We start from the raw sequence: 12647 nt of genomic DNA, 5'->3' as shown, positions 1-12647 counted from the left end.
TCTGCTTGTTGTGTTTCTCCTTGGGTAAGGTTAAAGTAGGGGAGACTATAGGTCATCCGGCTCACCATAGGCTCCTTACGAGTCTAAGCGTGTCTCCCTCGCGCATGCCGTATCGTCTCTGCGAGACCTGCTTAATCATGCGAGCAACCTGCAGCGTCGATGCTTTTAGTAGGGCGAGGGTGTGAGTACAGCACTGGTTCGACTGTATCCACATTCCTTAGATTCTAATCATGGGTTTCTCTGGCATCGGTTTGCCTTTCAGGTAGATTTCGAGTTTTAGCTCGTCGTCGTCTGCCGGAACCGTGCGATTCTGTTTGCCTCGCCAAACACGGAGAATTTCCGATTTTTCTGTCGAGCACGCGAGGCCTCTGGGCTTGACATAGTTTTCTACGCATGTCGTGGCTTCCTGAAGTTTCTCTTCCTTTTCCTCTAGCGACCCTCTGGTCATCCAGATTGTGATATCGTCGGCGTACATGGCGGGGTGTAAGCTGTTGATTGTTTCTAATTGTTTAGCTAACCCAATCAACGCTACGTTAAAGAGCGTGGGAGAGATGACTGAACCCTGGGGTGTTCCTTTGTTTGGGGTGGAGAATTTATCCGATCTAAGTTCTCCTAGTCCAATCGTAGCTGTTCTGTCCGAACGAAATGCTTTAACATAGCCATGGATCCTCCTCCCGCAGTTTAGGTCGTCTAGACCCGTAAGGATGGCGTCGTGGCTGACATTCTCGAAAGCTCCCTTTATGTCAAGTTCCATTATAACGTGTTCTTCGTTGTTGGGTAATCCTAATAGTACTTGTTCTTTAATTTGGAGAAGTATATCCTGTGTGGATAGTGTGGCTCGGAAACCAAACATAGAGTGGGGGTACAGCTCATTATCCTCCATATACTGTTGTAGCCTGCGCGTTAACACTCTCTCGTATAGTTTGCCTAAGTACGAGGTGAGCGATATTGGTCTTAGATTTTCAATCTGTAGCTTTTTGCCCGCTACAGGAATCATGACTACCTCGGCATGTTTCCATTCCGCCGGTACCGTTTCCGCTTCCCAATGTGTATTGAGAAATTCGGTTAGTTCCTCTACAAGGTTGTCGCTAAGGTTGCGGATGAGCGCGTTTGTAACTTTGTCCGCGCCTGTGGCCGTATATTTAGTCGCGCACTGCATAGCCGCGTTGACTTCCTCTCTCGTAATGGGTCTGTCTAGATCGTTATTTTCTTTGCCCTTGTACCCGTCCGTGTAGGCCGCGGGTTTGAGTCTCCGTAGCATTTAACGCGAACCTTCTCGAGGAGCTCCGCATCCGGTCCTTCGTATTGATGGACGAGGCGGTATATGGCCTTATTATTTTCCTATTTAGTTTTGGTTGGGTCTATTAGCGCCTTGAGAATACGCCAAGTTCTCGCTGTGCTCAGGGTCCCGTTAAGTGAATCGCTAAATTGCTGCCAATTTTGCCTCGCCAGTAGGGTGGTGTGCTCTTCGGCCGCCGTAATCTCCGGAATTTTGCATTTCAATTTCTTGTTGTACTTTTGGTACTTCCATCTTTTGGTGAGCCCTCGCCTAGCCTCCCAAAACCCTAGTAACCTTGTGTCTACTTCGGGTGTTTGGGTCGTTTTCGCTACCTCTTTGGTGAAATGGTTCTGTTTACCTTTTAGCATTTTAGTCCAATCCTCGATCGATTGTATCCCCCTTTTTTCTAGTTTGTCGCGTGCCTTTCGGAAGGCGTCCCAGTCAGTAATTTTCGCGGTTCCTAATTGACGTTTAAGTCTTTCGGAAGAAATTTGCGTTTTTGTGATGTAATGATCGCTACCGAGATTCTTCATTAAGTTTTCCCATTGCGTCAGCTCCGTGCCGCAAGTAAAAGTGAGGTCGGGGCTCGTGTCGTTATTGACGCTGTTGCCTGTTCTAGTCGGGGAGTCTGGGTCTGTGAGGAGCTCGCATTCGGTAATTTCGGCCGCCTCCGCGACTGCCTTCCCTTGGCGTCGGTAGTCCTGTATCCCCAGATCTCGTTCCTAGCATTAAAGTCTCCTAAAATTATTAGGGCGTTGTCCTTTGCTAGTTTTCGCGCGCCCTGAAACAGTTCCTTAAATTTTAGTTTCCTTTGTTTCGGAGGGTTATACGCGTTTACTGTGAAAATTCTTCGTGTTTGCTCTTCTTTTTCGGTAAAATTTCGACTATTACGTGTTCTACGTCTGTTTCCTCTATTATGTCGTGGCTGATGGCCACCAACGATTTACTGACCAGGGTGGCCGTCCTGCCCTGTTCGTTCGGCTCGTAGCACGTGTAACCTGATAGTGTGGGAGTTGCGCCAGTCTCCTGAAGCGCTATAGCGTCCGGTGGGGTGTCGTGTGTGCATATGTATTGTTGCAATAGGCCCTGTTTTCTGCGGTGGCCTCTACAGTTCCACTGCCAGATGTTGAAGTATTCTTTTCTTCCTTTAGTCGTTCTGGCCATATTAGTTTTTAGCGGTGGTGTTGTTTTGGGTATCTAGGGCGGCGAGGCCTGGACGGTGAAGGTGGTGGGCCTTTTTTCTTATATTTCTCGAAAATTCTTGCTTTCTGAGATTACTTCTTATTTCAGAAAACTGTGATTGTGTTTGCTGCATAAATTGATGTAACAGAGATTGCATCGTAGCTTGAATTTCTTCCTTGAATTTTGAAAACTCATCTCTCTGCTGTTGCATGGTTGGTTGCTTGTGAGTGGGTGCCGCACGCCTAACGCATCTTGACTAAGCAGCGCCTGAACGCTGGTGGCGCGCTATGCGGTAGCGGTATGCGCAATGCTGAAAACCTCTATTCTATTATGCTTGGGCCGAAGTTAGCGTCCTCGTTTCTGTTATTGCCCACTTCATTCATTCATTCATTCATTCATTCATTCATTCATTCATTCATTCATTCATTCATTCATTCATTCATTCATTCATTCATTCATTCATTCATTCATTCATTCATTCACTCTCTCGAAACTTGTTCCTTGCCTGTTCAGCAGGCAGTAAGCATGGGATATGCTCTTTACAGACATGCGGTCATTGCCTGTAGTGCAACTGGTCGCAATCACCACCGATTTAACCCAGGGCTCAAGGTGCAAGGACCAATTTGACTTACCTCTGAAAATTTCACTCGGAAACTGTGTTGCTCGGACCCAAGAACGCAGGTCATCACGTATTCATTCCTGCAGTAGATTAAGCCAGGCGTAGCAAGGATTAGACCACTGCTTTTCTTTTTCTTCCACGGGTGAGAACATTTCAAAAAAGGCTAATAAGCATACCTTCTTTTGCGCATGTAATTGTTATTGTGTGAGCGCATATTTTCAGAGGATCATTTTTCATTGAGCCTACTCCGTTTTCCGCCTAGGGTCATCGTTCCACTTTTCGCTGCCTGTCCACTCAGAGTAGGAGATTTTTGTTTTTTTCAAGCGATGTTTATTGCCGCAGGGCTTAAAGGTTATGAAATGAGAGATGAGAAAGATGCTTAAATAAATGAATAAAGGTGGGCTGATCTAATGAGATCAAGCAGTGAACGATGATATGGACCCTGTGTTCAGGCAATATAGGCATCCAGATTGTCCGGTCAGAGACCCACTGCCACCAGGCGTCGAAATGTCGTCGGCTTTAGCACCGGGCAAACCCAGAACAGGTGGTGGATATCCGCCTCACAGTCTCTGATCTTGCAGACTGGACACCCGGAGCGGGGATATAAATCTTTGAAATGCGGCCACTTGCGTGTCACAGCTGGAGTTTGGGCAACCCCGACCCGTATCCTCCGAAGCGCAACCTCCTCTGTACTGGTAAGACCACAGGGGCAGGTTACCGCACACGGAGGAATTAGAGCACGTGTGCGGCGCCGGAGGTGTTACTTTCTTGTTAAAAGGTGGGTGGTATCATCCAGAGTGAGTACTCGAGGCATAGGCGAGGTTGGGGTCGAAAGGCGGGTCGCAAAATCTGCGCGGCTTTGTGCGCTCAGGAGGTCACGCGGGACCCACTCAATGCGGATTTTCTGCGGGATGCGTGCCGCTAGACGATGTATGTCTCGGCAGATTTCTGAGGAGCGACTGATTAGTCGTAGTAGGCGTGTGACGTGAAGGTCGTCGGTGCGAATGACAATACGGGCCGTAGATAGCATGGGAACGGCGGCCACAGAGCAAAGTGCCTCTTGAACCGCAAGCCTGTCCACACAGAAGGAGGAAGGAGGTTCTGAGAGGCGAAACCTTGACGTTTTGTTCAGGGCAGGCTTGCAAGCACAGTAAACTGCCGTTATTATTTCGCAGGCCTGGATGCTTCCGTCAACGTACATAACGATGGAACCATGCGGCAGATTGCCATATTGCTCTGTAATACGGTCGCGAAACGACGATGCCGCGCGGGTAGATGGTGGCCGACGTAGATCAGTTGATTTGTTGTCGCTTAGCTGCACAAAATGCCAGGGAGGAAGAACTTCCGGGGGCGGTTGTAGAATGGAGTGCAATGAAGCATATGCCCTGAGTGCACACGTTGTGCGTGTAAGGTTTGACTTTATGCGGCGAGCATCGCGAGTAGGACATTTCTGACATGGGAACTAATTCCTCACGACAGCAAATTTTGGCCAATTTCTGCGCTCAAAACCATGACATTTATCCTTGTTTGTTTAAGTGTCAATAATGTTTGAAACAATCGAGAATGATCTCCGGTCACCACATCCCTCAATGATTTGCATAATGCGGAACATTTGTGATTTGACTGGAATGAGCCCCCATACTCCCACTTCCTATCTACTCCTCTTTATTATAAGAATGAAAGGAAAATCCGAGTACCATGATCACGCAAGCAGAGAAAAGATACCAATAAAAACCATTACTACTTATCTCCTACAAACTTCCGGAAATTATGCGTCACTACCATAACGTATGAACACTTCATTTATTCCAGGGCGAACACCTGCACTAAATCCTTTAGGCTCAATCTACTTAGCCCAGTGGAAAAGCAAGGGCCACAGTGCGCATATGCCAAGAACAAGGACTGTAACGATGGTTCTCTGCATTTAACGGTAGGTGTTCTTTGGAGGCTTTACTCACCACACGGCTTTACAAGCGCCTCCAGGAAATCAAAAGGGGTCAACAAATTTTTTCGTTTACATGCATTACCGAAGACTCGCCTTTGTGGGACGTGCTTATCGATTTTCGCAGTAGGCGTGCAGCTTCGTAGGCTCCTCTTCAAGAACTGTGTGCGAGAGAGAAAGCACAAAGCAGTTCTGTTGATAGCAGAGCCAAACGAAATCGTCCTACACCCTCCTTGGTGACCTAGAGCGGTCTGCCGTTTTTGTTGCACCGATCATAAGGTACCGAATAGAACGGCCGCCCGTTTTGAGCGCACTTGTAGCTGCCATAATATTTGGCACGCGCGACGTCCCTGTAAAAGGTTTCAGCGGATTCCTGCGCCCGCATTCAAACAGAAAGTGTGGAAGAAAATGAGGTCCAGAAGAAACGTAGGGTAGTGAAACGGAAATGAGTACGAAATTCAGGGCTTTCTTTCAAGGCCACGAGAATCTTTCAGTCGTAACGATGAGCGGTATAGTTAACGTTTCGGCATCTAATAACAAAGTGGTAAAGCATACGAGAGCATGTTTGTTGTTTTTAAATAAATTTGATGGTTTATGGGGGTTTTAACGTCCCAAAGCGAGTCAGGCTTTGAGGGACGCTAAATAATTTCGAATATTTATTGTTATTTTCGTCCTCCTCTGCATTACGCCCTTGGCTGCCTATGTGCCATGATACCCAACGTAATTAACTAGCAAGAAATAATTTAAGTTAGTGAAGCTAGTACCGTGCTGGTTCCTTCTTAGTGCGCGGCCTTTCCCGCGATTTCGGAAAAGAGGTTATGCGTGTCGCGCCATGAAGGTACTTTTTTTTTTCGTTCCGGCAAAAAGAAGGAAAACGCAATATACTAACCTTAAGTGGCTGCTCCCTATGTGAAGCTGCTGGTTATTGGTAATTGCGTTATTTAGTGATATACGTGCTGTATTTGACCATAACCAGTTATCATACACAACCACAACTGCATCGAGCGGCATAAGCATTCAATCACTACTACAGTTGTGAACTCTCACTGCGGTTCGCGAGGAACCTGTTTTCTTTCTGCACTTTTTTTGCCATTATTCCTCGCTACCTTCTCCCAGGTCCTTACTTTTTCCTGTTCATGCTAGAGCACCATGCATCATCCCTCTCCTTGTGTCATAGCTGTTGTCCTATTGCTTTTTCAGTATTCTTTGTCTAGTATTGGTCTCAGCGTTATGACATAAATATCAATTCCACCGACAATACACCTACCGCGTTATCTAGACAAGGAGTGAAAACTTTATTTAGCCTTCAAGATCTGCGTCGCTGTTGCAGGTCGGCTGAATGGGGCCGGTGCTCGATGCTATGTGTTGGTTACCGAAATCGTTGGTGATGTGGGCTCAAACTGTTCGGCGTATTGCTGCGAGAATAACAGGCCTACGGTCCCTTCCCTGGTATAAGGGCTGTAGGGAAAAGGTAGTTGTTTGCGTGGGTTCAGTGATTTAATTGCCCTTGGACAGGGCTAATATATCTGTGTATTGTCAGGGTAGGCGGCAAATACCTCACAGCGGAGGTAGCCAGTCGGCGGTTCAGTATGCGCTCGGTCTAGATGTGGGAAAGGTAGAAGGTTTGAAAATGTGGAGCTCTTCAAATTCGGGTTATTATTATTTTAATTTATTCGTATAATACATTTTACGGTGTCGTGAGACCAACTGGCTAGGAAGATACACATTGATGCCACGTTTCGTACCAGTATTTGAGGGAGGCATGTTCCTAACGCAAGCTTGGATCAGAAGTGACTCAGCTTGAAAACGACCTGGCACAAAGATTCCACAAATGGCCAAGAGCAGAAAGAGAATACATCCACGAAGGCGGAAATGCCTCAAAATTTTCCACTATTAGCAGAGTCGGATAGTCGGTCAGTATATTACAGAAAATATTTTCTCCCTCCAGCGTCAATGATATTGGTTTAGTTTTCCCATAGCCAATGAAATTAGGCACGAGCATATAATTTGCAGTAAAAGAGCGAAGTGCTTTGTGGCCATAAGCAATGTACGAACGCGAGTCAGCAAAAACGCTGCCAGGCATATTGTGACGTGCTTCGCGTCGACGACGAATCGAAGGTAATGGGCGGCGTGGAGGAAAAAGCAGCTGGTCGGCCTGGCCGGGATGAGCTCTGCGGCCTCGTCACAAAACGTCTTAATAGGCGCCCCAGACGTGCTCCGTGTCTGCTGAGTACATAACAATATTATACCCTTCTCCCATGGCGAAAACCTAACAGTGGTAGGTGTGCCAAGTCTTTACTCCCCCATCTTACCCCACTCATGGGGAGCGCCCTGTCCAGTGCTCATATCGATCGCGCCCATCAGGATAAGTTGGCAATATACGGCCAATTCCATAGAGATACGCCTCTTCATTTGCAATCATCAAGAAGTAAATGCGCCAGTTCTTTGCAACGACCGGCTAAGAATGCAGGTACCCCACAGTGCCATAGCGCTGACCCCATTGTAGGAAGCCCTACATATACATATCGCTGCGAAATGAAATGTTTGTTTTCCCCTTGAATCCAACAAAAATACCTGGATTTTTCCCGCTAATATTGCATTGTCTTTTACCAGCTCCAGCGGTTCAGCGGTCCTGGGGCTTGGCTGCAGAGCGTAAGGCTGTGGGATCGAATCCCGGCTTCAGTGATCGCCATATTATTGCACGTTACCGAACCCTAGGTGGCAGAAATTGATCTTTTCATTTACAGCATCTGTCATTGCCCACGTGCAGCTCGATGGCGTCAAACCCCAGAAAAAATTAGTAGAGTGCTTTGATTGCCATTTGCATTCGCAGGATTTGCAAGATTGCGAAGTCTCCGCCTCTGCGCGTACTTTAGCTTTGAGAATACACTTTCAAAGTAAAAAATGTTGTTTACAAAATGCAATTTTTTTAAAGCATCGCGCGCAATGACGGCTTAGTGTCGGAAAAAGTGAAGGGAACATAACCTTGGAAATCCAAGTTTATAATGTGTTCTACTCGTATTTGACCGCATTCTGAAGCCAAAAATATTTTTGAGCGGCAAGAGCTACAGGGCGGTTATATTGTATGTTGATTACGAGGGCTATATAAAGAGCAATTAGGTATTAAAAGCGTTTGGGATAGATTTAGGGCAGATCTTAGATAAGGTTTGCTCCTTCACATCGAGCAAACGCTTCAGAAACGTAGCGGAATGCGTATCTGACTTGACATGTATAGCTGCGTTCGAGCCAGGGATCCAGTGACTCGAAGTAAAAGTTCTGAAAAGGGCTGGCGTGAGACACAAAGGCAATATGGTAATATGCTTCTTTTACGCTATAGTGAAAACCCTTAAATATAATATTTTCGCTTTTTCATGTATTTGTTTTTTAATAACATACTCAGAGTTTTGCTTTTCGATGCAGGCCGAATGCAAAACAATAAAAAATATAACAAGCACTCCTGCGTAACGCTTGGAAGCATCGATGCTTAATGCGCTGAGCTACGTGTGTAGCGGGGCCATGTCGGTAAAAGCAATGTAGGTACATTACTTGCTTCGCATAACGTAACAACTCTCGCTTATCACGCCTTACGCAGAAAGGTGTCAACGTTTTTTATTATTTATGGAAATGCTTCAGCTTGCGTACGAGCTAACAGTTTTTACTGGCACCACAAGCAACGCTTTTGATCGATTGAACTCCCCTCTTCCATTCACTGTGCCACTGAGTCATGTCCTATCACAACATCTCAACCATTTGCACTTAGGCTTTTGAAGTCTGTGGAGTCAAAAATTTCATTCCAAGGTGACGCAGTTCTTCGGTGTACTTCGTCGGCTCATCAACTGGAGACGCGGGTTCGATATCGGCCTCGACGGTCGCATTTCTATGGAGGCTAGATGGAGGCTGTGCGATGTGAGTGCACGTTAAAGATCCCCCAGGTGGTAGAAATTATTCTGGAGACCTCCACTACGGCACCTTTTTCTTCATTACTTCCTTCACTCCCTCCTTTATCCCTTCCCTTACGGTGCGGTTTGGGTGTCCACCGAGATAGGTGAGACAGTTACTACTGCACCATTTCATTTCCTCAAAAAGCACTTTTTCAATTTTTTCGTAAGAATATACATACGCTTTAGAAAGCATGCAGGCAAAGCAACCTCTCCAGAGCACGTAACGAGTCGAAAAATCCAAATTGTGTCGAGCCACAGGGCCAAAGGCAATCGCGTTTTCGGAATTTTAAACTCTGATATGGCTATTACTAACAACCGGCTTGAGATCTCTAATTGTAACCAAGCGCCTAACTCTAAAATTTAGAAAGCTAATTATTAAGAATTAGTTAACCAGCTTACTACTTTAAAGAATTCGCCGGTTTTCTGGTGCCTGCCAACACTCGTAATACCATGCTGAAAGAGCAATATTTTTACCTCAAAAGGTAATTTTTGGGAATTACTGAAAATCTTCCGTCAAATACCCTCTATAGTTATTGGTCATACTCATTTCCCTGCTACCTGTTTGATGGTCTGAATAATGTCTATTGTCGAGTAGACTTCAAGAAAGCCTCCCTTATCGAAGTGTTTGGCACCATCTTAATAACACGGTTGGCACTCGATGACGACAGTTTTCAGGAGCCGCGAGGCACGTATTGAGAACATGGATGGTCTCACCTCTCACCCCCCCCCCCCCCCTCTGCACCTTTCCACAGTACTTCGGAGTGGAAGGATGTCTTCCCCTAGCTTTGACTGTGCCTTGGAAAGGAAAGACGCAAGGTTTTTTGGCAGACGTCTCCAATGTCCTGCTACCTCTGTAAAATAGGAAATCGCTCACTTTCCAAAGACAGGATGTGCTCCTTCGAATACCTTTATGAATTATTGATGCGCAAGCGCGGCCTTATCTAAAAGAAATCTCAGTATACCGGCGCACTCAATAAAATAAAAATGTACAAAAATTGCAGCCGAAAAATTGTGCTTTCCTCGAAAGGCGGGTTTTTGTTTCAGCTCGATGATAAACCTATGTTCACTGAATACTGGAGACGGTGTGAGGACGCTAATGTGATAACGCTAGATGCGTATGTGCGCGTTTATGCAAGGTGTAGTTTTATTCAATGCGCAGTTATGAACAGATGATTCATGAAGCAAATTACAGTGTGGTAGGTAACTGGCCTATTTATGTACGTGCTCTAAAGTTGTACCCGCTTGGCGAAATAACTAACCTCAAATCGGGAGCGCTATGACAGATATTTCAATTTTTTGTGAAAAGTTCCTCGAATAAAGTCAGACGCCCCGTATAGTAAAGCAGGCAGTAAAGCTTCAGTAAAACAGGCAGAAAGGCTGCTAAGCGCTAAATTTATTGCAAAAAGTCGGTTTAAAAGTTGCCCTTACTGCATCATTAAAACCGAGCTCCACAGAACGCATCTGGCGATAGCGTTCAAATCTGCGCGCCGCATATTAGTGGACGACAGCTAGAGTGTTCCTGGCGATGCATAATTGAATAGCGCGCAGACGGAATGATTATTTTTTGCTTGCTGAGTGCGTGAAACTCTGCGCGTGTCCACGAGCAGTTCGTGCCACACATTTCAGATGTGAACCCAAAAAGTTTGCGTTCCTTGCCCTCCAACTCAGTTTCCGGACGGCAGGAATAGACTTCCCGCATTTCGCTCTGAACACGCAAAGTGAGTAAATCTCTTTAGAGATTTGGAGAGCTGCTGGACTCATTAACGCGTCCTGCTTAATTTTAAATTTATATGTGAGGTTCGGCTAAAAAAAAAAGAAAATATACGTTCATGGTTGTAGCACGCAAGCATGTGGGAACGAGGAATGAATCGTTATTGCGAAGTGCGCCGTAATTTATACCGGCAACTCTTGGGCTGAGACATGCGCAGTGATCGTCCTGTGAGCGCGTGTAGCTGACGGTGCACGCTGCTACAATGGTGAGCGAGCGAAAGTAATTTGCAGAAACTCGCAACTCCTGCGCGGGTGAAAAATTCACAGCGAAATTACCTGCTGCCATATTGCTTTGAATATCCTCGTTAACTACTTGCATATCGCCAGGAGTTCAAGAGCTTTAATCTTCAGCAAGCATTAAGTGCCGCTGGTTCACGCAAATTGCAGTTTAGTTACAGCTACAGCAATCTATTTTGATATCATGAGTTATGAACGGAGTCACTCAATTTATAAAAATAATTCTGTGGTCACTGTAGATCAAGCGTCGTGTTTCAGGTCATTTATTATTTGGAGATATTGTCTCGATAATCACGAAACCAATATAATCACAGTAAGGGCCGAATTATTGCCATTGACTAACAACCTGCTCTCTCCCTCTCCTCTTCCTCTTGGAGTGCTCAGCTGTAATTCGTCAAGGTAGAGGGTTCTAACAGCCGCAGATATTTTAAGCACCTCATCACTGCTTTTGAAGTAGAGTGATTCATCTCTTTGTATCTCATCAAACCTAGAGGCCTGTGTGCTGTGCGATGTCAGTGCACGTTAAAGAACCCCAGGTAGTCGAAATGACCGGAGACCTCCACTACGGCGTCTCTCATACTTGGTCGCTTTTGGACGTTAAACCCACATAAACCATCAACCCTATCTCATGAAACCATATGAATTGGCTGCCGAAATTCTTGCTGATTGTAAAAACAAAAGTAATCGTTATCTTTATTTCTTCCTGAATTCAACCCTTTCTTTCTTGCTAAAGTTAATTTAAAACTTGGAAGACGCTTAACATACCCTTTGGAATACAACGCAATAGCATGAGATATCCCTTTTACGCAAGTACTCCTTCTCTTTCGTGGATTTGTAGATCGCGTGGAGTCCTGACACGACTACTGGCGCAGTGGTACAGTGGTTAAGCAATGCGCCATTGCCTCTGAAGGTGGCTGTTTCAAATACAGCCAGCAGTTGGGCTTGGGAGACGTAGGTTGCTTTTCCCGAGCTTCCGTAAGCCTTGTTTCTGCACAGAACCTTCTTCGGGAGGCTGTGCATCTCCAGACTAATGATCTGATGCGCACTGTCACTGTGGGCGGGTGGCAACTGCATTGAATTTATTTGTAGGAATGGCGCACAGGTTGCCACCTAGCCATGGAGGCAGGAGGGCCACGTGCTTTTTCGGACAGGGACGGATGGACAGACGCCGGCTTTTTTCGTGAACTGAACATCTAATGACATCGCATTAATTAGCACTTTTCTTGGAAAGCTCCGAGATGACACAGTTGGCACATGTGTGATTGGATGCGGCGTTTGTAATAAAAAAATTGCAATGTCTGCAATGCAAGACTCAAATCAGCGTAGTAGTTATTAGACATGTTTAAGACAAACATTTTATTTTAGAAGTGAAAGTGATCGGTCGATATCAAGTAGAGAAGGAATAATTCAACCAAAAAAACTTAGTTGTTTAGTTCGGGTGCTAACCGAGCTTTGTATTACGCATCAATGAACAGCCTCAGGCCTTCAATGATTCTGTATTGTAGGCTGGAAAAATCAGCCGTGCCACCGCAGTAAAATGGCACTGCCCAAAGGCAACAAATAATTCTGTTCGGTCTATGAAAATGAATTCTAATGTACCGTCTAAACAGCTCATGCTTGGCAAGAAAGTGTGCTTCTTGTAATGGTATATTTTTATTTCTGCTTTACATAGGCCAA

This window comes from Amblyomma americanum, chromosome 10, assembly GCF_052857255.1.
Source record: "Amblyomma americanum isolate KBUSLIRL-KWMA chromosome 10, ASM5285725v1, whole genome shotgun sequence".
In the NCBI taxonomy this organism is placed as follows: domain Eukaryota; kingdom Metazoa; phylum Arthropoda; class Arachnida; order Ixodida; family Ixodidae; genus Amblyomma; species Amblyomma americanum.
Note: the sequence above shows the minus strand (reverse complement) of the source record.